Here is a 25,043-nt window from a genome sequence, read left to right on the forward strand (position 1 = left end):
TCAGGCAAATCACTCAATGTTTCATAACTAACAACAATCAGCGCTGGAGATAATATACTTGACTGGTCCTTTTGTCGAAGTTCCCGTCAGACGATGTCTTAAGAGTCCTATCGCATAAATGTTCAGCCTATGTCCTCATAATTGAAGCTGCAACTCAGAATGTTTGCCCTGACTCCTGGACGCTCAGCGGCTATATGCTATAACATATAGCATCAAACTACCATATAGGTATGACCCCGATACCTTGACTGTACTTCGCCGATAATGTTGACCTGCGTCTGTAAGCTGGAACTCTCCTACTTTCTCAGCTGATTACCAAAGATAATAGGTAAGAGTAGATTTTTCGGAAGCACAGAGCACCGCAAACACAGCCTCAGAGCCTCGCATTTGCAAAGTAGAACGTAGAACTGCCAAACCATATGTCTCTCAGCTTTCCGATGCTCAGCCTGTATTTGCTATCGTCTTTAGTATTCGACTATATCGTATAGGTTTAACTTCTATGCACTGACCCTACAGCTCAAAACCTAGTTACAATACTGCAACTTTTTAGTCTCAGTTAATTTCTCCGCCCTGACAGTGTAGCTACAATAGCTCACTTATCAAGGTACTGGGATAAATCATAAGAGTTTACATCAATCGCTAACTGTCATTCGTCTACCTATTTAAACCCTGACAGACGTGCACTTTGATTGGTACTATTTTTCGGCGACGCCGTCTAAATTCGTTTTCGTTACCTATGCCACGTGACTTCAGTTTGCAAATCAAACTACTTGATAACGCATTATAGATAATTTATCAAAATGGAAGATTTATGTAACACTCTGCCTGATTGGACGAGAGTGTCAATTTCCTTCACTCTGTTGATTGTGCTACGCTGAGTGAAATGTAGACAAAACGTTTATCCTAAACGACGCTGTTCACAATTTTAAATCTAACTTTGGCTCAGTATATTTAGCAAGAATATTGATATATCTCAAAATGATAAGTAAGTTTAATAAATATGATAAAAACCTGTTCAAATACCAACATATATCAAATTAAGAAAAGAGCTGAATACGGTCTGCGTATCACATGAATAAGGGTGTGATAAGAGTCTTTTATGTAGAGAAGTGCATTTTAAAAGATTTTCCTTGTTACAATTGTCGTCTGTATATGAAAAGGTTTCTTGCTTTTGTGACTTATTCAGATTGCATATTAGTACTTGTTTGCTTTGATATATTTGTTATAAATTATTTAACTGATTTATTATATATGAATATTTTTCTTTAGTATGTTATGCAAATATTGAACTCAGTTGAAATCTGTTTTATTATATATATGCTATATAATGACTGAATATCATTACTCTGAAATGAAGGTACGCTGCATACAGTTTATTTATGTGATATGACTACGGTCAAACTTTGCTTATGAAACAAAAATATTGAAATAATTATTATTGTATGTTTTGCTTGACATTCACTTTTTTATAGGTGTGACGTCATTGTCCAAAGATTTATGAATAGCGAATATGCATTTGTTAAAGCGGGATCAGTTGGCCTATTTTAGAAATAAATAAAAATAATAAATAAAAAAATCCTTTAATTGATTTTTTCTCATGTATTCTAATCAAACTTGATTTGTAGCATCTTTATTAGGCCCGCAACCAACTTTGTTCAGCTGGGACATTTAACCCCTTTTAGGGGCTGCTAGAGCTAAAACTAGAAATGCCTTTATACAGCGTCTCATGAACAGCTTGGTGGATCTTTGTCATACTTGGTCTGGAGCATCATTATAAGGTCCTCTTCCAAATTTATTTATATAGGAACTTGGGCCCTATTAGGGACCACTATAGCAAAAAGTAGATATGCCTTTCTTCGCATTAACCACTAAAATGAAATGGATATTTTTTATCAAACTCGATGTGTAACAATATCGTAAGGTCTCCTGCTATTTTGTTACAAATGGGGATAGGGACCAATTTAGCTAAAAATATAAACACGTTTAATGACATCTTCTCATGAACCACTTCATGAATCTTCATCAATCTACTGCTATAATTATTCCTCTAAGGATAAACGAAACAAAATTGCAACCCTACGAAACCTTTGCGAAAAATTAAAAGAGAACCATTTAAATTGTTAAAGTGCGGTGTTTAGTTTTGCAATTTGAAAAATGTTAGATGAAAGATGAATGATAGATGAAAAATTCATAAACTTCTTTCCTTATTACAATTCGCCGACCATCATTTTTAAAGATATTTCTTGTTAAAACTTGTTTCTGATTTGCCCAAATTCGTACATAGTATTTTGCAACGAGTACTTTGCCCTAACAAATAGTTGGTTCTCTTTTACTATTGTAAATAACATAATGCGTGGTGATGGAATCCAGTTATCACTTTAATTAACAAAAATCGTCCATAAACGACCCAAATACAATTATTTACAGCATGTCAACTTTATTTATAGCAATAATAAGATGCAGATTGAATCATGCTCTATCTGTGCTTATGTATCACGTTTTCGTTACATCAAAAATACAAATTATTGTGACACTGCAAAGCGTAAACTAAGATGAATCACACTGGGAGATAATATTTTTCAGAAAAAAAGAACGACACAGTGAATGAAATATGACCATATTCCTGTGATAATTTTCAGTATTTGTCCAGTTAGTATAAAACAAATAATAACCCATTAACGTTTTAGTGCCATTTTTCAGGAAAAGGAAACTTGATAAAAGACTAACAGTAGAATCCTAATGCAAATGCCATGCAACCTCCCTTTCCTTCCCGTTTATTTACTGTTATTTATCTTCATGCATTATAGAGTTATGCGCGTATTGATATAATTGTGGTTATTTCTTAACGGTCCAGACATAAACTTTGTGATTTATGATGGTATAGAACATTTACTACAAAAATAAAATGACAGACAAGCTCCTAAATTACAACTTACTTTGATATTTATGTTTCTGTTCGTATGAAAGCGGCATAATTTCTCAAGATGACGTGAGCAAATTTAATCACATGTTGAGAATCAATATTCGTAACAAAAATCGTGAGTTATTGATAAATAATTAACTGAAATAGTATATGCCAGTCTGAGGAAGTCAAATGTTTAAAATGTTACATAGACAATTGTTTAGATATTACCCTACATCGTATATATGAATAGTGACTAGTGACTCAGTTGACTGAAGAACTGGTCATAACATTTACTAATTGTAAACGAAAACGACATTGGATGCCAGACAAGGTAAGCCAAAAGTTAGAAAAGGTGGTTAAGATAAAATCTGTTTTTCAGATATGTTCAGTAATTCATATCCATAACCAACAACTTCCGGTCTTTAGAAAGTCTTCTGTAGTGTCTTTTAGTTCTTGCTCGGCTATAAATTTCGCACAGAGCTAGAGTGCTCGTAAAACAAACAAAGCGAAAAATAAAATGTAAATATTTATTTAAGGGAATGTGTATGTACAGGTTTTCTTAGAGACCCAAAAGAGACCTTTTCTAAACGAAAGGTGTTTGATATCGTTAGTATGCAGCGGCATATGAACTATACTATGTGTTTTACAAGGATAACAATAACAAGTCATTGAAAGTGGAATGTAAATCTTAATCAGGCTAGATATTTGTAAATATAGGAAACACGTTTATAGAAGAAAATTATCTATATCGAAACGAATCACAAATGAGTATAACTGTTGTTTATTCATTTATCTGGCCCAGAAGTTCATTTACTGTATAGCTTATTATAGGTCTCATTTTTCTTTGCTTGTTCCTGCTTAACCATTAGCTTGCTAAATTTCTAAAATGGACTGGTCCATCATTCAATTTGGGCAATATCATTTATTATTCCAAGGGGTGTTCACCAAAAATTTACTGACTGAATAGCGAACCGTGCAGGCTAATCTTGGTCTGCACTGGTCGCAAAGGCCGAATCACTTGCCGCCAGCAGGCTATGGGTTAAACCAACATTAGAAAATCTTCAGTCTTGAATATTTTGGACAATAGCATGAAAATATAGGCCACTGACTCATAATGGTGAAGGTACCATTTTCTGGAAGCGTATAACACCGCAAACACAGGCAAAACCATATATCGCAAAATAAAATAAAACAACAACTCGCAGAGCACTGACACATGGGTTTAACCCTTATTCTGCTTAATTTCTATAATGAGCTTGTCCATCTTTCAATTTGGACAGTAGAATTAACTGTTAAAAGGAGTGCTTACCAAAAAGATACTGACTGCATGCGAACAGTGCGGATATGCAGGCTGATCATGATCTACACTGGTCGCAAAGGCAGACACAATCGTGTCCAGCACGAAAAGGGTTAATGAATAAAAGCCTACGGAGGAAGTATAGGGAAGCACATCAATTTGAGTTATTTGAATGAATAACAAATACCATTATGATATCAATAGTGATAAAAAGGTGACTGTCACGTGTACCATTTTAGAAACTGCATAGACTTCATAAACTTTAAATAAAGTATTAAGTTATGACTTCTTTTATATCATACCCAAAATGTTGTTGACAGTTGTCACTTCTTTACACTTTTATTAAACATTACTCAATATAGGAAATGTCCGTTGTGCAACGCTTTCGAAGTGCCGAATGACGTATCGAGTTGTCAAATGCGCAGTATTTGCTTGCTTAGAATCCAGATAGTTAATATGTTCTTATAATTATTGTATAAGTAAATAAGATACAGGGACAAATTTATTTCCTAAGTAAAGTATAAGTGGAGAAAAACAATATTTTTTATGTTCCTTTTTATGTTTGTTCTCACCACATGATTATCACATTTTCTTGCTATCACAAGATTATCCAGTAAATACATTTAGCGCCACGAAATCCATTCATTGTGAACAGAGAACGGCTCGGACTGCAGACAGTTTCCGTTCGGATAAGAGATTAGAACTAGAGTCTTAATGCGGAAAAGAAATCCGAATGTGAATACAACATCCGGTTTTTTTTCTATGACTGACGTTTGTCGCCTTTTACTCCTTTTGCAGGTCTGCACGTCTTGATAAACTAGGAATGTTGATTTAGTGGTCCCGGAGTAGACAGACAACTTGTTATACGTTATGTATTATATACTTGAACGTTATGAAAGACAACCTCAGCTTCTTTGAATTAAAGCCCTCCAAAGTATAGGACAAATGCAGATTTTATTCATTGAGATTTTACACTTCGGTGCAACTCAAACGCCAGCGGACATTTGTATTATTATATGGGGTTCTGTCTTTTTTGTTTGTTCATACTTTGAATAACAACTTGGTGTTAAAACATTTTAAAAGAGTTTGTTTGCAAAATATTGAAATTTTAATTAAAAAGCATACTTTAGCAGTTTACTAAACCGATAGAAATAAATCCATAAACAGTTTTAATTATCTGTTGGTTTGATTGAGCAATAAAGGTATGTTTTTCAATTTCCTGGGATCCCAAGTAAGGATTACTTTTTTTGTGTGTCAAACTGCATTACCTATATTGATATATTAAGTACTTATATAATGATCTTTGTGGACATCAATTTCATGTATCGTATGTTGTCGCCGAATTAGAAAACATAATGTGTATAGTTAGAGATTTAAATGCTTTATTTCCTGAATATATAAGGTTGCAAGATATTTTCCCCCGACGTTTAGTATCACATTTCATGTTTAATTTAGGCATCTTATGTTATAGAGATAAAATAATGGTAATTATAATAAGGATGATTAGTTGTTTACTCCAGGAATTATCGTAAATTACAATTTTTGTATTTATGGAAACAAATAATGAATTTTTGTTACTATACTCCAGGAATTATCGTAAATTACAATTTTTGTATTTATGGAAACAAATAATGAATTTTTGTTACTATGAGAAAACAAACGTTCTTGAATATATGTAAGTTAAACTTAATTTTAACATTCATTTTCCGGATTGAAAGAGGAAGATTAATTATTATTTAATAAATAAATAAATTAAACAAATTATTTTTAGTTGAACGCCAGAGCAAATGACTATGCTTAAAGGTTTACATATTCCTTCTTGTTATTTCTTTGACTTCTTGTCTTCACTGTTACATTTAGATACTTAAATATTCTCATATTTATTTGTGTTATAATGACGCTCAAACAAACATTTACAAAGACAATAAATCCGTATGTAAAGGCAAATGATAAATTAACAAAATGTATGTCTTGTAATAAGAAGATCCTTTGCAAGCACAGAATGCAACAAAGCCAAAAAGAGGTAATGAAAAGCGCAACAACCCTCATGCCCCGCAAAACTGACTAAAGTGACTCTTTACACAGATATTGAATAGACTTCATGATCTCAAAGTACCAAAAAAATATAACAACATTGAATTAAAACACTGGGATACATTTTACAGACGCCGCCACACAGAACTTACAGATTGCTGTGTGATGCTTAATAATGTCTTAAGAAGATACTTTGAAAGCATAGAATATAAACCTTGCAAAATAATAATAGACTCGGTTTGGCCGAGGCTGTTCATATGAAGTAAAACACCCCTCACGCCCCTAGCACCGGCAAGGCGGCAGTCTGTTACACAGTCATTGAATGAACTCCATGATCCCAAAGAACCGGAAAATTTAACAACAATAATAAAAATGGCTCGTCATTGTCTACCCTATATATCATCTAAAAATATAGCAATTCGATATTTATTTTAGTTTGTTTAATATGTAAAAGTTAATTTAGTTATCTTGTCGTCAACGTTGAACAAATTATTTGATAACATCTGCACAAAGTATTACTTTTTATTCGAATTTCGTTTTTTTTCTATGTCTCGAAATAACAAAAGCGGACCCTCGGAATTACCAAGTTTCAGCTGCGTCTGGTATTTAATGCAATATGTATGAATCGTAATTATGAATGACGTATTTCTTTTTATACAAGTGGTGTTTGACTTCATGCTAATTTTATCCTAAGAGCAGATGTTTGACAGCAGACCAGCTAGGTGCCATCGAAGAAACTGTTTGGCAATGATATATTGCAAGAAACATCTGCTTTCTGTACTTAAATATAGACATGTACTCTATCTTATGACACCAAGAAAGGTTGTTGGCATAAAAAACAAGGATAAATATCCAACAGAGAATGCCACGTTCCACAAACACAGCTTCCCCAAATCGTAACTCACAGCACGCGGACGTGCACACAACCATCACACACACTCATATACAAAGGAAACACACGAGGACAAAACAAGCAAATAAGTAACACAGTGCGCAACAATAACTTTACATATGTAGTCGCTAAGTTAACACACGTGTCGTTTCCATGTTAGATGCATATTGGTGAATATAACAAAACTATGGCCACAAACGAAGCTTAAACCTAAACCTTTTGGTTTCTTTCAATCAAACAGCGAATTCTGCTTTTGTACTTTCGGAACCACAAATAATAGAGTTATGCTAATATGAGAAAAGACAACGTTCTGGTGACTTGGTATCCAAATTACTTTCGAGCATAGAAAGAAAGTCCCAAATAAAATTAAACCGGCTTCTAAGTTGACAACATTTAAATACTTTGATTACATTTTGTAAAATCGTCTTAGTATTCTATGTATTATGATATTTTATGGTAATGGGAATAACATGTAAGTACCCTATTTCAAACATTGGTGATTGATGTCAGTAAATCAGTATGTAATCGCAAGATACATGTATATAGTTACTGTATCGCCTATATCACATTGTGATGAATATATTCATTATAAAGCTGTCATCGCGATATGAAAGATAGATAGCTGATGGACTAATACATGCCACCATGTTAATGAATATTTTGTTAAGATTGTTGAATACATTGAAGAGCGATATTGTGTCAAAATCCAATCTTTATCAAACTTGAAGTGGATATTTTATTCATATATTCGATATAGCATAATTCAGCGCAAGTAATATTTGCTATCAATCTATGAATTAGTTTCTTTGATCTGCTATTGATCTGTGAATTGGTTTTTGATTCATGATTTGAATTGTTTAAGTATCAATATGATTCAGCCAGTTATCTCAGAACAATTAGAATTTACATACTAAACAAAATGTCATATAGTTATCTATCTATTCTCGTAAGAATTTACAACACCGCAGTGACTGCATGTATATAGATTAAGTGTATCGTTCGAGCAAAATGGATGGACTGTATCAGTGATCAGAACACTGACATGTGTGTTTGTGTGGCGGCCTTGCAAAGTCTCTCCGAATTTCGCTTAGGACCGTGTTAGGAGGCGTCATGCGTGTTCTCTCACGCTTACACTCAGTCAAACAACTTTTTATTGCGGAGAAAGACCCTGAGTGCCCCTTCTGGCGTTTTTTAAAATGTAGAACCATTGACCTTCCTTAAGCCAGCTGGACGATTTCCTCACATGAAGAATTCTATGCCCAAGTGATGTTTCGAACCCAAATCGGTGAAGGTCAAGTTAATCAAAGTCAGCGACTTTCACATTCAAACCTCGGAGGCCCCAAGAATGAAATCTTTACTTCAAGCATCAATTTAATTACAGTAATTGTAAAACTGGTGTATGCTACAGATATTAAAAGATCGTTGAGCACTTGACCGTTATGTTACGCCTGCTTTGACCTTAACTACAAAGAGCTCAAATTTAAAGGTATTTCAGTATTATCGGTCAATATCATGCGCTGTTATATCATTTCACACAGATATACAAGTGTTGTTGTTGAATTAACTTAGTGGAAACAGATATTCTTTATTCAATAACAATAGTTTTTTATAATAAATATGTTATAATAACATGATTATTTTTATAATGGTTATTGGTATGCCATGTAACATGTACAAAACTATATGTTCGGCATGGCTTACAAATTCACGCAATTGAATGTTTAATTAAAGAAAAAGAAAGGAACAAATTATATTCCTATATATAGGAATTAAAATAAGTTTTGCTTCTATAACACTAGGTGTGTCTGATATTAAGTACATACATCTGCTTCCAGAATAAAAGAGGGTCTTCCGGTCTGTCTCTTTTTTTTCCAAAATGCGGAGTTTTTACCGGTGAAATTCGCAGCAAAAATATAAGAAATCGCAGACCATAGAAACAGAAAATCAAAACTTTTAATACACTCTTGCTCATGTTTGAAATAATTTGTTCATAAGTATGAACAAAATGATACACACCAGCAACGTTTTGATTAAATTCATTGTGGATGTACATTTTAGTAAGCAAAAAGCGAGAATGCACTTGGTAAAGTAAAACATAATTTTAATGCGCGTAATAATGCCAGATCACAATAACTTATATGTGATTGTGTTACATGTATGAATAAATGTGACAGGAAAACTCTCTATGAACAAATATGACCTCAAAATTTATTCCTTATTTTATATCAGTTTTAATACAGTTTGAAGTGAAGTAAGGAATTGTAATCCTAAATGGCTATGTGTAGCAACATTGAACATTTTCTATACAGAATATGAAGGGAATAATAATTAGTTGATTTCAGTCATGTTCCAAAAGTAATCCGTATGGTAGGTAACTTTAGCAACGGTTTGACACCCCTAAATGTTACAAAAAATCCAATCTTTAGTTTATTTGTTCATCACACTGTTAACTTTTACAGCATTCTCTACAATTCTGAATGTACTTCTGAAAATATCTTATGATATTTCTGCAATCTTGTAGGCCGTAGTGATTTTATGTCCGAGGTAGTATAATGTATAATGTAAACTAAAAATTGTACCTATTTAGAGCAATCTGGGTGAAAGCACACACACTTGTGGAAATACTAACACAATATGACATTTTTAAGTCACTCTTATTACTGCAATAAATCCTGCAATATATAACTATTATATTATTACCAACAGAACCTGTGAGTTACAAGGAGAAAGTCACCATCATCAAGGCACTAACGAGACCAAGGATGGGGGAAGATGCTTTTCATCTCCTTGATCGGTCTGAACAAGTGATGATGGTCAGGCTCCGCTCAGGGCACAACAAGCTCAATGCCCACATGTACAAGAAATACAGACTGACATCATCGTCAACTTGTCCATGTGGTGAAGAAGATCAGACTGCGGAGCATATACTTCAGAGATGTAAAAGGCATGACCAGGAGCGAGTTGCGACTTGGCCGATAGGTACCTCAATCCACCAGAAACTGTATGGAGGCATTGAGGACCTTCGGCAAACCACAAGTTTCATCGAGGCTACTGGTCTGACAGCGTAGATGCGAACGACAAGATAACTATTATAGTAGATATCACAACGTTAACCAGAATACGGTAGAAGGTCTCAAATTTTAACCAGAATACGGTAGAAGGTCTCAAATTTTAACCAGAATACGGTAGAAGGTCTCAAATTTTAACCAGAATACGGAAGAAGGTCTCAAATTTTGTCATAGAAATACATCAACGAATGAAAGGTCTCTAAAATTTAGCAATACACCAGCAGTTGTGTTCGTTTTACTATAGCCTATATCTGATTTGAAATTATTACGATGGAAGGACCCACATCATTCTAAATTACTAAAATTACTATTCTAACACTTTTAAGATTTTCTTTATTATAAACAAAGAAGGATTTTACTGTGTATTGTCTTGTGGATTAGAACACGTTTCGCAAATGACTTACTTTTGGCTATTCCGGTTTACTCCCCCGTATTTAAAACCGCATTTTATTCCAGATTAGTGTCCCTTCCTGGTGTAATTCGAACGTGCTAGAATGGAAATATATTTAAGTTGTGCGTGCTTTTTCGGCTTTTGTGATTAAATTACTACGCATCTGAACTCAAAACCGTGTTTCATTTGCCAACAAAGCACGCAAAACTAAAATCTATTTCCCAATTAACAGTGGGGGGAACGGGTATTCCATCCATCTGAGACGGTATTAGTTGGATTAGAATAACTAGTTAAAGCGTATCTCTTTATTATTTTAATAAATGTTCTAGTAATGTGACCGCTTCTATCTACGAGTGAGTATTATATAACTCTCTACACTAATCTTGTACAAACATTATTGTCAGCTTAATGAAAACAATTCTATAAGACATGTTTCACAACGATTTATCTCTTCCTCAATATTATGCTAACATATGTTGTAGTTGTATAAATATATAATTATCATGTACTTTTAAGAAAAAAATGTTTAAAGAAAAGCGTATCTGAGACGCTACTGTTTAATAGATTTACCTTGCATGTACCATGATTTGATTTGACAAATGCAGAAATATGTATCATTCAGGTATTCATTGTTACTTTTCGTGCTGAAATATACTGATTGAACATTGTAGTTTCTTTTTTGGACAGCTCTTTTATGCATTAATTTGAATTTTTTACAGCTTTAAATTGGAACACAGGAGTTGCAGATCTGTAGTAAAACACTTAGAATGCCAATTAAGACAAATCCTTACGGGCACTGGATTTATTGAATTACTCTTAACATATACAGTACTAGTAATACCCCCCCCCCCCCCCACACACACACACTCCATTCCTAAATCCTGTAACTTTGAAGCCGTGTATCGGAACCAGAACGAAATAGCTAGGCTATGTTAGTATGTAGGTCGGACATGTCTACATTGTTCTCTCTCTGTTAACCCTTACTCTGCTTAATTTCTATATCTTTCAGTTTGGAACGTACCATTAACTGTTAAAAGGGGTGATTACCAAAAGGATACTGACTGAATGGCGAACAGTGTAGATCTTGATCAGACTGTACGGACGTGCAGGCTGATCATGATCTACACTGGTCGCAAAGGCAAAACCAATCGTGTCCAGCATCATAAGGGTTAAGGATCTATATTTCGCTCAGTCTCTCATATTAGGTCACCCTGTGTCTATACTGTAGAGTGCAACCTTTTGAACGTGTTTATCATGAAAGGAGTGCTATGTAATTGTGGTCTTTACCTTCGTGGAAAGAAGCTTACACAAAGTCAGACAGAAATCACTATGTCTGCATTTAATCTCACTATGTTAATAAAACATGATTTCTACTGAATATCTATAAGTGGGGATTCACGGATTAATTTGTCAGGGTATTCTAGATCTATTAACAACTTCAGAGGATGTTATTTGCTACCGAATGTGACGTGTATGGAGAAATAATGAGGTGTTCGGAGGTTACAAATCATAATTCATGTGAACAAGATGACTTTCACTCACATATGTCTATTTTCGTGAAACCGGAAGCATACCAGGCGTTGTCATCAATAATGATTACGAAGAAGACATACTCTTTCTCGAATTACGAAGTATATAAGGCCAAATGGAACAGTATCATGAGCAAGACGGATATAACGGAAAGTCGATATCAGGGGAGACAACAGCTATATGGCCGATCGTTATTGATGATAATGCGATGCCGATTTTTATTGCCTCCGGGTATTGTCACCTGGATTATTGGCGTTTTTTTTTCAATTTCAAATATAATAGAAAGGAGTTTTTTCATAAGAAATTAAACACGCTTAATTTGACATGTCACTTCAGTTACAAACTATGTAAAGAAGGGACTTTTCATAATGAAATGAAACAACAATTAATACGTTATTACTTGAATTAGTATTATAAACATGTTACTTTGTAATAATAAAATATAATTTTATAGTCAAAATTGCATACTAAAAATCTACGTATTTTTTATCTAAGAAAAAAATATATTTTAACAAACAAATTGTAGGAAATTTGACATATAACAAGGTTTTCGCTATATGGCTCATTTTGACATAAAAAGTTGTATACTTAGTCATAAAATGTACTGCAACTGTTTATATTTCTAACATATTTACATTGTATAAAACAAATATATGGTAAAAATAACATTATTTACTTATCAAAAACTCGAAAGTATTTATTAATCTTGAAGAATATTGAGCTTGACATTACAATATCAGTATTTGCAATTACATATAGTGGTGTCTAACCTAAGAGAGTGGCGGTTTGAAAAACGTGGGACATTTATTTGAGAAATTCTGTGTGTTAGACATCAACTTGACTTCTGTTACTAGTGCCATACAGTGTATAAACATTCATGTTGTAAGCTGTTTTAGTATGCTTTGTTCGAAAACGTGCTACTGATTGAAACTTTGTCATAGAGTTAGCGAGGCGGATCATCTGCCGGATCATCCCCGTACCATAACACCGGATTCTTGCGAAAAAAATAAGTTTTCGCGATCACATTATTTTGGCTGATTTGTGTATAAACATTCATGTTGTAAGCTGTTTTAGTATGCTTTGTTCGAAAACGTGCTACTGATTGAAACTTTGTCATAGAGTTAGCGAGGCGGATCATCTGCCGGATCATCCCCGTACCATAACACCGGATTCTTGCGAAAAAATAAGTTTTCGTGATCACATTATTTTGGCTGATTTGTGGTTAGAACTATGGCAGAAGGCGGTATTGTTGATTTAGTTGACGCTAGAGACTATGTTAATTCTGTAATGGGTAGCTCTGGTGTTGCAGTAGAGTGTTTAACCCCTAGAAGTACCAGGAAAAGACATCGAAGTCACGGTAGTCTCGAGAATGACATTTTAACTGCTTCTAAGAAAAGTAAATGCGATTCTGGTGATGCTCCTGATAGTGTGATCGCACAGGCCAGGCGTTAATTATATGGCTTAACTCCTAAGGAAAAGAAGAAAAGTGTTTATAATGATGGATCGTGTAACGATAAGAAATCGACAGTGAATGCAGTAAATGTAAGTGAACACTCGGAATCTGAAATGGTGCGAATATCTAAATTGATCGTAAAACTTTCGGAGGATGTGAGTGCGTTAAGTGTTAATTTGAACGACCGTATCGACAAACTTGAAAACTCCCTTGAGGCTCGCATTTCTCATAGAATGGCAAACATGTTTGATAAACGGATTAATACAGAGGTGAGTCGCATAAAAAAAGACTTGGACACAAATTTGCAGTCTTTCAAAATAGACATTCGAAATGACATGAGTGAACTTGAGGATAGGATTCAGCAAATCTCGGCGGATCCTGATGGTAATTATAACTCTAAGCATAATAGTGTTGTAATAAGAGGTCTTGCTTATCACGAAGGGGAAAACCTTCACTCTAAAGTGAAAACGTTCATCAAGGATGGACTAGGGTTATCGGACATGGGTATGGTGAATTCAGAACGGAAAGCTTCTGATCGTGTTGAAATACCGGGCATAGTTATATGTACCCTCCAATCAGTTGGAGACAAAAAGAAAGTTCTATCTGCCAAATATAAGTTGAAAGACTCACAGCAGTACAATAAGGTGTTTCTGTTCAAAGATCAAAGTGTTGAAGAAAGATCGTTAAACCGAAATTTGAAAATAATTGTAAGTGCATTAAGAGACAAAGGTTGTGACATAGCTTTTCAAGGAAATCGTGTGGTTACCAGGAGGGAGTCAGAGGACAGGAACTATTTGGGTTCCAAATCACAGCAACATAGACATTATGGAAACAGTCGTAATTACAGGGGTGGAGCGGATTCCTACCCAGATCGTTCATCTAATGAGGGAAAACACAAAGCATCTCACGGTGCCTCAGCATGGCGGTCATCCGACAGAGGTGGAAATCGCGGTGATAAATATAATGACAGACTTGATTCTTTTTCAGGGCAAAAAACAAGTGGCTCCTATAGCAGGTCTTCTCTTAGCTATGCTAGAGGTGGAAAGTGTGAGGAATATGACAGACACTCTTTTTCAGGTCATCAGGGAGATTCGCGTGATACGCCTTTTAATGATACACAGAGGCGTAACAGGCACAGTGGATACAGAGGTGGGAGACGCTAGGTGGCAGCAGGTTTTTGGAACGTGCGTGGGTGGAACAAAAATCAGGCATCGGACAATCACGTGTTAAGAGAACACTGTATTAATTATCTAAATTTAGAAATTATTGGAATTGCAGAAACACATTTGTTAAGATCTGATTCCATAAATGTAAATGGTTTTACGTGGTTTGGTAATAATAGAAAATATATTCATATGAATGCTAAGCTTGGTTCGGGCGGGGTTGGTTTTCTTGTTAACAATAATCTTTTACAAGAATTTGACATTTCTGTTGTAAACGATACTTATGATGGTATTTTATGGTTACAAATGATACATAAAGAAGAAGGTTATTTTTTGTTTCCTTGTGTATGCTACCTTCCACCGGAAAACTCTTCACGTTACACTGATGTAAACCGATTTTTTGATACTTTATTGCAAAACATGTATGAATATCAAAATAAGGGATTAACTTTTATAAGTGGAGACTTTAATAGTCGATGTGGTGATAACGAAGACTTTATTGCAGGGGTTGACAAAATTATGCAACGTAATGTAGTTGACTTTAAATGTAATGCCTATGGGGATCATCTTGTTCAATTTCTTATTGATAGCAATATGTGTATGCTGAATGGCCGCAATTTTACGCACAATGATTTTACTTCTGTTTCTGTCAAGGGATGTGCGGTTGTAGATTACTGTTTGATAAGCCATGAAAATTTGCAGCATTTTAATGATTTTAGTGTTAACCATGTGAGTGATATTTTAAATAGTATTGGTATTAGCAACATTTTTTCAAATAATATTCCTGACCATTCTGTCTTATCATGGAATATGAATGTCAAGGTTGGACCTTGTTTTCCGAACCACACAGTGTCTGCCCCCAGTTTTGACAAATTTGACCTTAATTGTGTCCCAGAAGCGTTTTTGTCTGATAATGGCATATTAGCTGAAATCAATTGTATCATTGACACACTAGAACAAGGTATGAGAACTCAGTCTGACCTTGATATTGCATATACTGGATGGTGTGATATTGTTAAAACCGAAATGTATAATAAGTTGTCTTACAAAACTGTAAAGCCAAATAATTTTTCCTCTAAGAGATATAAGAAATGTAAACCCTGGTGGAATGAAAAGCTATCAGACATGTGGAAGAATCTGCATCTGGTTGAACGTGAATGGTTAAAATGTACAAATAGGTCACAGAAGAATGTACTTAGGCATAGATATGTAGATACTAGAAAGAGATTTGATCGGGAAGTGCAACGTTGTAAACGTTTTCATTGGTTCAAAGTTCAAAATGACCTTTTGTCAGATTTGGAAAATAATCAGGAAACATTTTGGAAAAGTATTGGTAAAACTGGTATTGTATCAGATCGTAATAAATTAATACCGATGCAGGTTATCCTCGAAGATGGAACCATATCAGATGATGTTAAAATTGTACTCTCTAAATGGCAGAAAGATTTTTGTACATTGCTGAATACAAATAATACTGTAAGAACTGACGAAAATGTTAGTACAGTTTTTGTTAGAAATGAGGACTTAGATACAGATATAAGTATTCTTGAAATAGTTAAAGTTGTTGAGAAAGCAAAATTAGGAAAAGCAGCAGGTATTGATACGATTCCAGTCGAAGTGTTAAAAAATGATTCTTCGCTGTTAGTTCTACATTGTCTGTTTAACGTGTGCTTTCAGTCAGGTCAAGTACCAACACTATGGTCAAAAAGTATAATAAACCCTATACCAAAGTCAAATGGTGCGGATCCAAGGGATCCACTGTCATACAGAGGTATTTCTTTGGCATCTACTATGTACAAGTTGTACAGTTGTATTATTAATGAGCGTATTGTTAAATGGACAGACTCCAATGGCCTTATTGTGGAAGAGCAAAATGGTTTTCGCAAAAAACGTAGCACTATAGACCATTTGTCTAGTTTATCAAATATCATTGAAACACGTAAAAGTAATAAACAATCAACTTTTTGCGCCTTTATTGACTTCCGCAAGGCGTTCGACTCCATTGACAGAAATTTACTTTGGCGTAAGTTAAGCGACATTGGCCTGTCAACCAAAATGCTCTCTGCAGTAAGGTCATTGTACCATAATGTTTCTTCTTGTGTCCGTGTTAATGGTTTACTATCTGATTGGTTTAATGTTAATACTGGTTTACGACAAGGCTGCTCCTTATCAACCGTTTTGTTCAACTTGTTTATAAATGATTTAGCTGTCTCACTAAAAAGCCTACACAAAGGCGTTGATATAGGTATCGAGCGGATATGCATACTATTATATGCCGATGATATTGTGTTAATTGCAGAAAATGAAAGCGACCTTCAGGCTATGCTGTCCTGTTTAAATGATTGGTGTATTGCAAATGGTATGTCAGTGAACACCAGTAAAAGTAACATTGTTCATTTCCGCCCGAAGTCAGTAATGAGATCTGATTATATTTTTAGGTGTGGTCAGCTTAATATAAACTATGCTAGTAAATACATGTACCTTGGAATTATGTTAACTGAACATTTAGACTACAGTATTACGGCGAAACATGTTGCTCAAAGTGCTGGACGTGCCCTGGGTCTTCTTATAGCTAAATTCAAAAATTTTGGTGGTCTTCCTTACAGTGTATACACTAAACTGTACCGTTCGTGTGTTGTTCCAGTTATAACCTATGGGGCATCGGTATGGGGAAGTAAACAGTTTTCTTGTATAAATGCCATTCACCACCGTGCCATGAGATTTTTTCTAGGCACTGGTAAATATACACCGAATGCAGCTGTTCAGGGTGAAATGGGCTGGAGGCCAATTTTAATCGATCAGTGGAATTCTATTTGTAACCATTGGCATCGTTGTCTTAATTATGATAACACAAGAATTAATAAGAAGATTTTTAACTGGGCATTAAATAAAGGTAATTACAGATGTAAAAACTGGCCTTTTAGGGTTAAAGACAGGTTAAGTGCTCTTGGTTTACAGTCTTACATGCAGTTACCTTTTTCTCCTAAACAGTTATCAATCGATGTTTCAAATGTTCTTATGAATATGCACATTGAACAGTGGAACAATGATATTCAGAGAGTCACTAGTGTAAATGGCAATGGACGTAACAAATTAAGAACATACCGGATTTTTAAAGACTGTTACCAGGTTGAACAATATTGTAAACTTAGCCTTCCATTTCCACATAGATCAGCTCTTGCTAAATTCAGATGCGGTGTTGCACCAACAAGGTTAGAAACTGGGCGTTATGAAAATCTACCTGAATGTGATAGAACATGCCCTTTGTGTTCAAACGCCATTGAATCTGAATTACATGTACTCTTAGAATGTCCTACTTACTTAGAAGACAGGAGGCTATTGTTTGAAAAAGCTAACACTGTAAACAGTAATTTTGTAGTACTCAGTGATATTGATAAACTCAGGTTCGTGTTTACCCACCCAGATATGATCAGAACAATAGCAAAAACCTGTTGCAATATTTTAAAAGTGAGAAACAATACATTGTACAGTAAATCATAAGTAATTTTAGAATCATCTAATGTATTTTAAGACTTGTATGTAGTGTCTTGATTTACATTTGTGATTTGCTTTTATTCTAGTTTGAAATATCTGCTAATCTACTCACTTCTTATTTGATCAAAAGTGATATCTTCTTAAAATTGTGATAATAACATAGAAGTGTTAGAACTTTTCTGGAACATTTGGTATTTTTCATAAATATTTACCAAAATTGTTTTTAAAACATTTTAGTTATAAAGTGTGTAATGATTAGCAGAAATATTCTTAGCTTTTTAACTCAGTTTTACTTGTACAGATAAAAGAATTTAGAGTATGTATAAAAGTAATTATAGTGTACTAGAATGGAATGTCACCTTTTATTGTACTTAATAGTTTTGTCTTAAGAATGGCTATGTGCAATGTGGTATTTTATTTAAACTTACTTGCTTACATGAGGCTACATAATAAATATAAATTGAAAGCATAAGGTCAATAGTGATTTTATGTACTCACCTGGTTATTTACTCATCATCGATACACTTGTGTACTCACTCGGTCACTCAACAGTTGTACACTCGTATGTTCATTCGGTCACTTACTCAACATCTGTTTATTTACGTATTCCTTTGGTCACTTACTCAACATTCATACACTCGCATACTCTTGGTCACTTACTCGGCATCAGTAAACTTGTGCAATCCTTTGGTTAGCTACTCTGCATTTGGATAGGTAGTCACTTACTCAACATCCGTACAGTCATGTACCCACTCTGTTAGATACTCACTATTCTTGTATTCATGTATTCACTTAACGTATGTACACGCATGTATTCATTCTGTCAGTTTCTCCACATGTGTACACTCAACACTCAACATCCGTACACTTGTGTCATTTGTATGTGTATTCATGTACCCACTTAGTCGCTTACTCAACATCTGAACAGTCATGTATCCACTCTGTGCATTCAGATACTCACTCAACATTCGTACACACATGTACTCATTCTGTCAGTTACTTCGTATCCATACACTCCGTACACTCGTGTACTCGCTTGGTCAATTACTCAACATTCATGCATTCATGTACTTACTATACATTCGTACATTCATGTACTTACTTAGTAAGTAAATTCATGTACTCGCTCTACATTAGTATATGTATACATGTAGTCGCTGTCAATATTTATGTAGTTTTATGCGGGTGATATTTTATTCATAAACCATGTTAAATATAATACACATGTTTTATATTCTAATTCTTAATTTGAATTTGTAAGTTTTATCTAGTGTGTTCAATTTGATTAAGTATATTGTCTCTTGTAGTTCTATTTAGAACGGTCATTTACAATTGTTTTAATGTTGTCTGTAAAGTTTTACTTGTGTAAATGAATGAGACATAAATAAAAATAAAATACGTATATCATGTATTCCTTAACTATAGCACGTTGGGCATATACTGCATCAGTAAATCTTACAGTTTTTCCTCTTCTAGGTTTTGTTGTAATTCCTACTTCATGCAATTTCTGTTTGACATCATTTACTCTTTTAGCGAATTAGTATCCATCTTGAAATTAAATTAATTTAATTAATCGAACATTAATATATGTTTGTAAAACAAATCAAAGGGAGGATTGTGTCGCCCTTGGTCAAATTGGTGATTTTCTTTTAGGCTGTCAGCGTAGTACATGTATTTTGCCATCTATAAGCACACATTACAGATATATATATAGATATACCAACACATATTTCACATATATTGCAAACTGTTGGCAAAATAACAAATGTTGCGTAAAATTGAAATGGCATTATAATTATATCTTGAAATTATAAATAACTACCTGTAATTGATACTCATTTATAGCCTTATCAGTGTTGTATGTATAGGTAATAAATTGAATACAGCAGTTGTAAGAGGTTGTGCATTGGTTGTAGGACAGTTGCCCCCCTATGAAAAAATGTACTACCAGGCATTTGCCCCCCAGTTGAAATGGCAGATAGGACATTTGCCCCCACTTCTTATTTTTAGAATGGACATTTGCCCCCCCCCCCCCCCCCCCCCCCCCCAACATTTTTGTCCTATGCGCCAGTAGATATACTGTGTTTTATGTTGTTTTATTATAAAAATTACTCTAAAAGGCAATTTTCAGTGAAAAAAAAACAACAAACTATTTCATTGATAAAAATTTGATGAATATGTTAATTACGTTCAGGTGTTAAGGTATATAATATACTATTATGGAGTTATAAAAGTGCTCATAACAATGTTATAATTTTTAATTTGTGCAATGTTTCTAAAAAAACAAAGAAAAATATCAAACAGGGAGTGCCACGCACCAAAAGCGCAGCCTCCTCAAAACGAACCCCCAGCACGCAAACGCGTGCACCACACACACACTCAAAGCTTACACATCAGGACAACACTTAAACTTGTTAATTTGGCAATTATCTACTAGAAAGATGTAAGAAACAAAGACATTGTTATCTGCAATATGATAATTATCTTCTACTAAGTTCCTAAAAAATCACTAGGGGACAAAAATATTGGGTGTGTGTGTGTGGGGGGGGGGGGGGGGGGGGCAAATGTCCGTTTCAGAAATAAGCACGTGGGGGTGGGGGGGCAATGTCCTATCTACCATTTCAACTGGGGGGCAAATGTCCTTCAGTCTACTTTTTTAATAAGGGGCAAATGTCCTGGGAGGCAAATGTCCGGATCCCGTTGTAAGATATTAATTTCGAGCGAGCGTTTAATACCTTAAAACTGCTATATTTCAACTTATAACCGTCTTACAATTAGCTCCGACCAGTTAACATTTAACAATTAAATTTAACACATACTGATGTGGCAACTGTATGTGAAATAGAATCGCCAGATTTGAACGAAAGCAATTCAATTGGCAGAACTGTAAATGTCTTTGTTGTTTTAACGCTCGTTATCTAGTGTTAATTGGCAAGTATGAAAAGGTTATACGCGTGATGCATAAAACATTTTATTATTTTAATCAGCTTTAACTTAAAAAGCTTACAGTCTAGAAATAGGTTTCATGTAAAATAATTTTGAATTGAATATACAAAAGTAGATTTGTACAATCATTAATGAAAATGTCATACAAATTATCTCTGTATTAAATCAACACACTTTATAAACATTTTGACAGATCGTGCCATGTTGTTTTTCTCCTTTCCCCCCATCTTATGTTGATCTGTTATCATGATATTGTTTAGTTTTCATGAAGCCCTCATTATTATTACGAAAGTTTTCATGAACATTAATTGTTACGAGGTGTAAGTTTCAGTTAAATCATTTCTTTAAATGCAGATATTGTATTTACATTACAAAAATATTCTTGTGCATCAAAATCCTCCGGACATGACCAATGCGGATTTTGATTTTATTAAATAAAAATTTAAGATAAAGTACATGTATATAATAAATTCTACGTGCAAATATTTACTTTGCGTTCCTTATTTTAATTTTTGGTCAATATTAGAACGTGGTCGCAGCAAAGACGCCATTTTACATAGAAAAGTGCTATTTGATGACACAACTGAAACACTTCTGTCTGTTTTATCTTTTTGTTCTGCAAATGAGTAGAAAAATACCGACAGTTTGCAGTTGAGATCCAAAGGCCGATAGAGAAAGCTATCTCTGTTAATATCTAATTGACATAATTGACACTGATGTACAAATCTAAACAAAGAAAAAGTGATAACAACATCATAAGAAGAAAATGTGCCTCCCTTTTTTTTTTTTTTTTTTTTTTTTTTTTTGATTGGGTTTAGAATCGAAATATCATTAACTGCAATATTTAACTGAGCAATTTCTTATGTTGCAGAATTCGTGATATAACACAAAAAAGAATTGTTCGCGAAGTAAAATTGCATTAAAACTCAGACTCAACATTCAAACACAAATTGATTAAGTGATTAAGTCAATTACTTTAACCACCGCATGTTCACGCGGCATTATTGTATCGTTTGCAATTCTACAACACCAGCCTCGCACTGAAGTTGATTTTTCTTCAAAATCAGTGGAAATAAGCAGACTGTGGGTTCATCAAGAAATCGCTTGCACCGTAGCTTTCATAACAATGTTTTATACAAAAAATGCTTTAGATAAATGCATATATGTGAATTTTACATATTTTATATAGAAAATAGAAGGAAAACATGACGAAATTATGGCATTATAATTGGTCGCGTGGGTCAATCAAAATTAAAGATAAACTTTATTTTAAAAGTAGTGTGTGATGAATCACATGTTGAACATGGATAACTATTTTGCACCTAAGGATTCTTATTTTTAATATTTTTGTTATTAAGTAAAATGTGCACATGCCCTTCTTACTTCTATATAAAGAATCTGACCGCTATCGATTATTGGCCGGAGGAATATTCTCCAGTATGTTTTCACTTGATTTATGTAGATTTATAATGGATTTAATATTAATCTTAAATTGAATGTTACCACTTGACACAATTAACCAATATTTTGGAGAAAAAAAAATCAATGCAAAAAGAAAAAATATTAAACATGAAACAGCTTTTAATTAGATTATAAAGTATATAAAACAAAACACCATATTTCATAGTGATCCCTTGGTAATGACAACCGACACAAGTAACCTTAAACATTAACAATATTGCTCCATGTCAAACAACACAATTTTATATGTAAATAGTTCGTGTAACCCCAACAATTAAAAGTGGCTGAATTCAATTCATAATAATATAAAATTTGCAAACATGCATATTTTCCAAAAAAGTATCCGAACCGTATAATTTAAACCGAATATGTAATAACACTTAAAATGAGTTACTATTATAACCTAATAAGGAACCCTTCGCGAAAGGCAGTTCAAATCAGTCGCCATATTGTTGTCCATTGAAATGTGGTGAATTTTCATAGAAGAATTGATAACGTAAAACGTGCGTGGTGAGAAGGCACAGTAGAAACACGCATTTTCATTTACTTAGTTCATTGCTTAAGAAAGTTTGACAATTTAATGTTGATCTTTGTTTCCATGAAAGTTAATCCTACCCACAGCCAGGGGTGACGTGTTTATTCATAAATTTACAAAATGACGTTGCATGACATGTTTAAGCCAATGGAAAACAACTTTGAGATTGAGTTTGAATGATCTAGCTATGACTTATGCTTTAAAAGTTAAATGATTATTCAACATTATAGCAAATTTTAATTTGAAAAGTAGAGTTTTGCTTTTCTTTGGCATGGTTCAGTAATGAGGTTGTATTTTCCTTCTGTTTCTTTTTGATAGTAATCAAATGACATGGCAAAAGGAATGAAGTATTATTATTATACGCAATGTTGCTGAAAGCTACGTTAGATCATAGCATAAGTTGAACAAAATATTTTAAAGATATGATTATGTAAAATGCGATCTAGATATCTACATTTTGCTTACTAATACAGGCTTTCAAATTTAGATTTTAACAAGGTTGTCAGTAAATGATCAGTAAACCAGAACAACCTGAGACAAAACAATGAAGATGTAAGCAACAAAGAAATGCCAGCCGAAGAATGTTTGTTTGAAGTTCAAAAGTGTTTTCAGGGGCAATAAAGTGATTGGCGAGCTAAACATAATGTTTTGCAGAAACAAATTCGAAAATGATATTGTTATTTTTTGGCTTAAATCAAAAGCTTTTGACAGAAATATATATTTAACCAAGTAATTTTAAAATTCAGTATGAAAGGAAATGCATTATATATTTCCTGGTTACTATTAGGTTATTTAACATTGTTCTGTACAATACGGAGATATATTTGGACTCGCACCCAGCTGAGAAAACCATATTGAACTCGCCGCTAGGTTAAATAACCTTTTTATTCTATATCTATTTTATCTTACTATAATAATAGTTTAAATTAAGAATATATCAATATTTTGAATATTGTATTCCTGCCTTTTCTAGTTTTTCCCAGCTTGGTATGAGTGCAAATATATATTATACAGAACAATGTTAGACCTTAAATAATCTTTTTATTCTATATTTATTTCACTTCATACATAATATACGTAATTCATTGAATGTTGTTTTTTCTGCGTATCGTCATTAAAAAAGTAAATGGTGCAACATCCCTACAACAGCCATTTGGCGATTTGGGTGGTAATAATACTTGGCTGAGATATTATGCCCACAAACATTGTCAGCAAGTTTGGTGAAGATCGGATGAAAACTGTTCGACTTAAAAGAGCGGACAAGGCTAAATTCCCCGTTTTTCGAGTAATTCAAGGACTATAATCAAAGAGTGCCTGGTACAATTTGGCTGGTTATCGAAACTGGCCGAGATGTAATGCCCACAAACATTGTCAGCAAGTTTGGTGAAGATCCGACGAAAACTGAATTATAGAGCAGATATGTTTTGGATGCTGACCGCCCGTCCGCTGCCATTCATAATCTTCTCCATTTTGTTTCTTAACCGTTAAATAAAAACTGCTGAGTTAGCTATTCAGACAGTCAGGGCTGATACCAATTTCTAGGTTTCGTTCGGAACGGCTTCTTTTAGCGACTTTTCAAATATTCCAACATCTGATGATCCTTTTTACTGTATTTTTAAGTTTTTGATAATTAACGAACGTTTCAATATCTAAATCAGATAGCATTGTTATCTCTTGAATCGTTTTTGTGTGTTGTACCTAAACAAAAAAAAAAAAAAAAAAAAAAAAACAACTCAAATTAAATCCAGATTTCCAGACGCATAATCAAACTCTGAACATAGAGCGCCTTCTTCATCCGATTTACATTCGGAACATTTTCACGCGTTTCGGGCTTTATCGTATGTTTAACATGGGACTATTGAACCGTCCAAAT

This window comes from Mercenaria mercenaria, chromosome 14 (assembly GCF_021730395.1).
Source record: "Mercenaria mercenaria strain notata chromosome 14, MADL_Memer_1, whole genome shotgun sequence".
Lineage (NCBI taxonomy): Eukaryota > Metazoa > Mollusca > Bivalvia > Venerida > Veneridae > Mercenaria > Mercenaria mercenaria.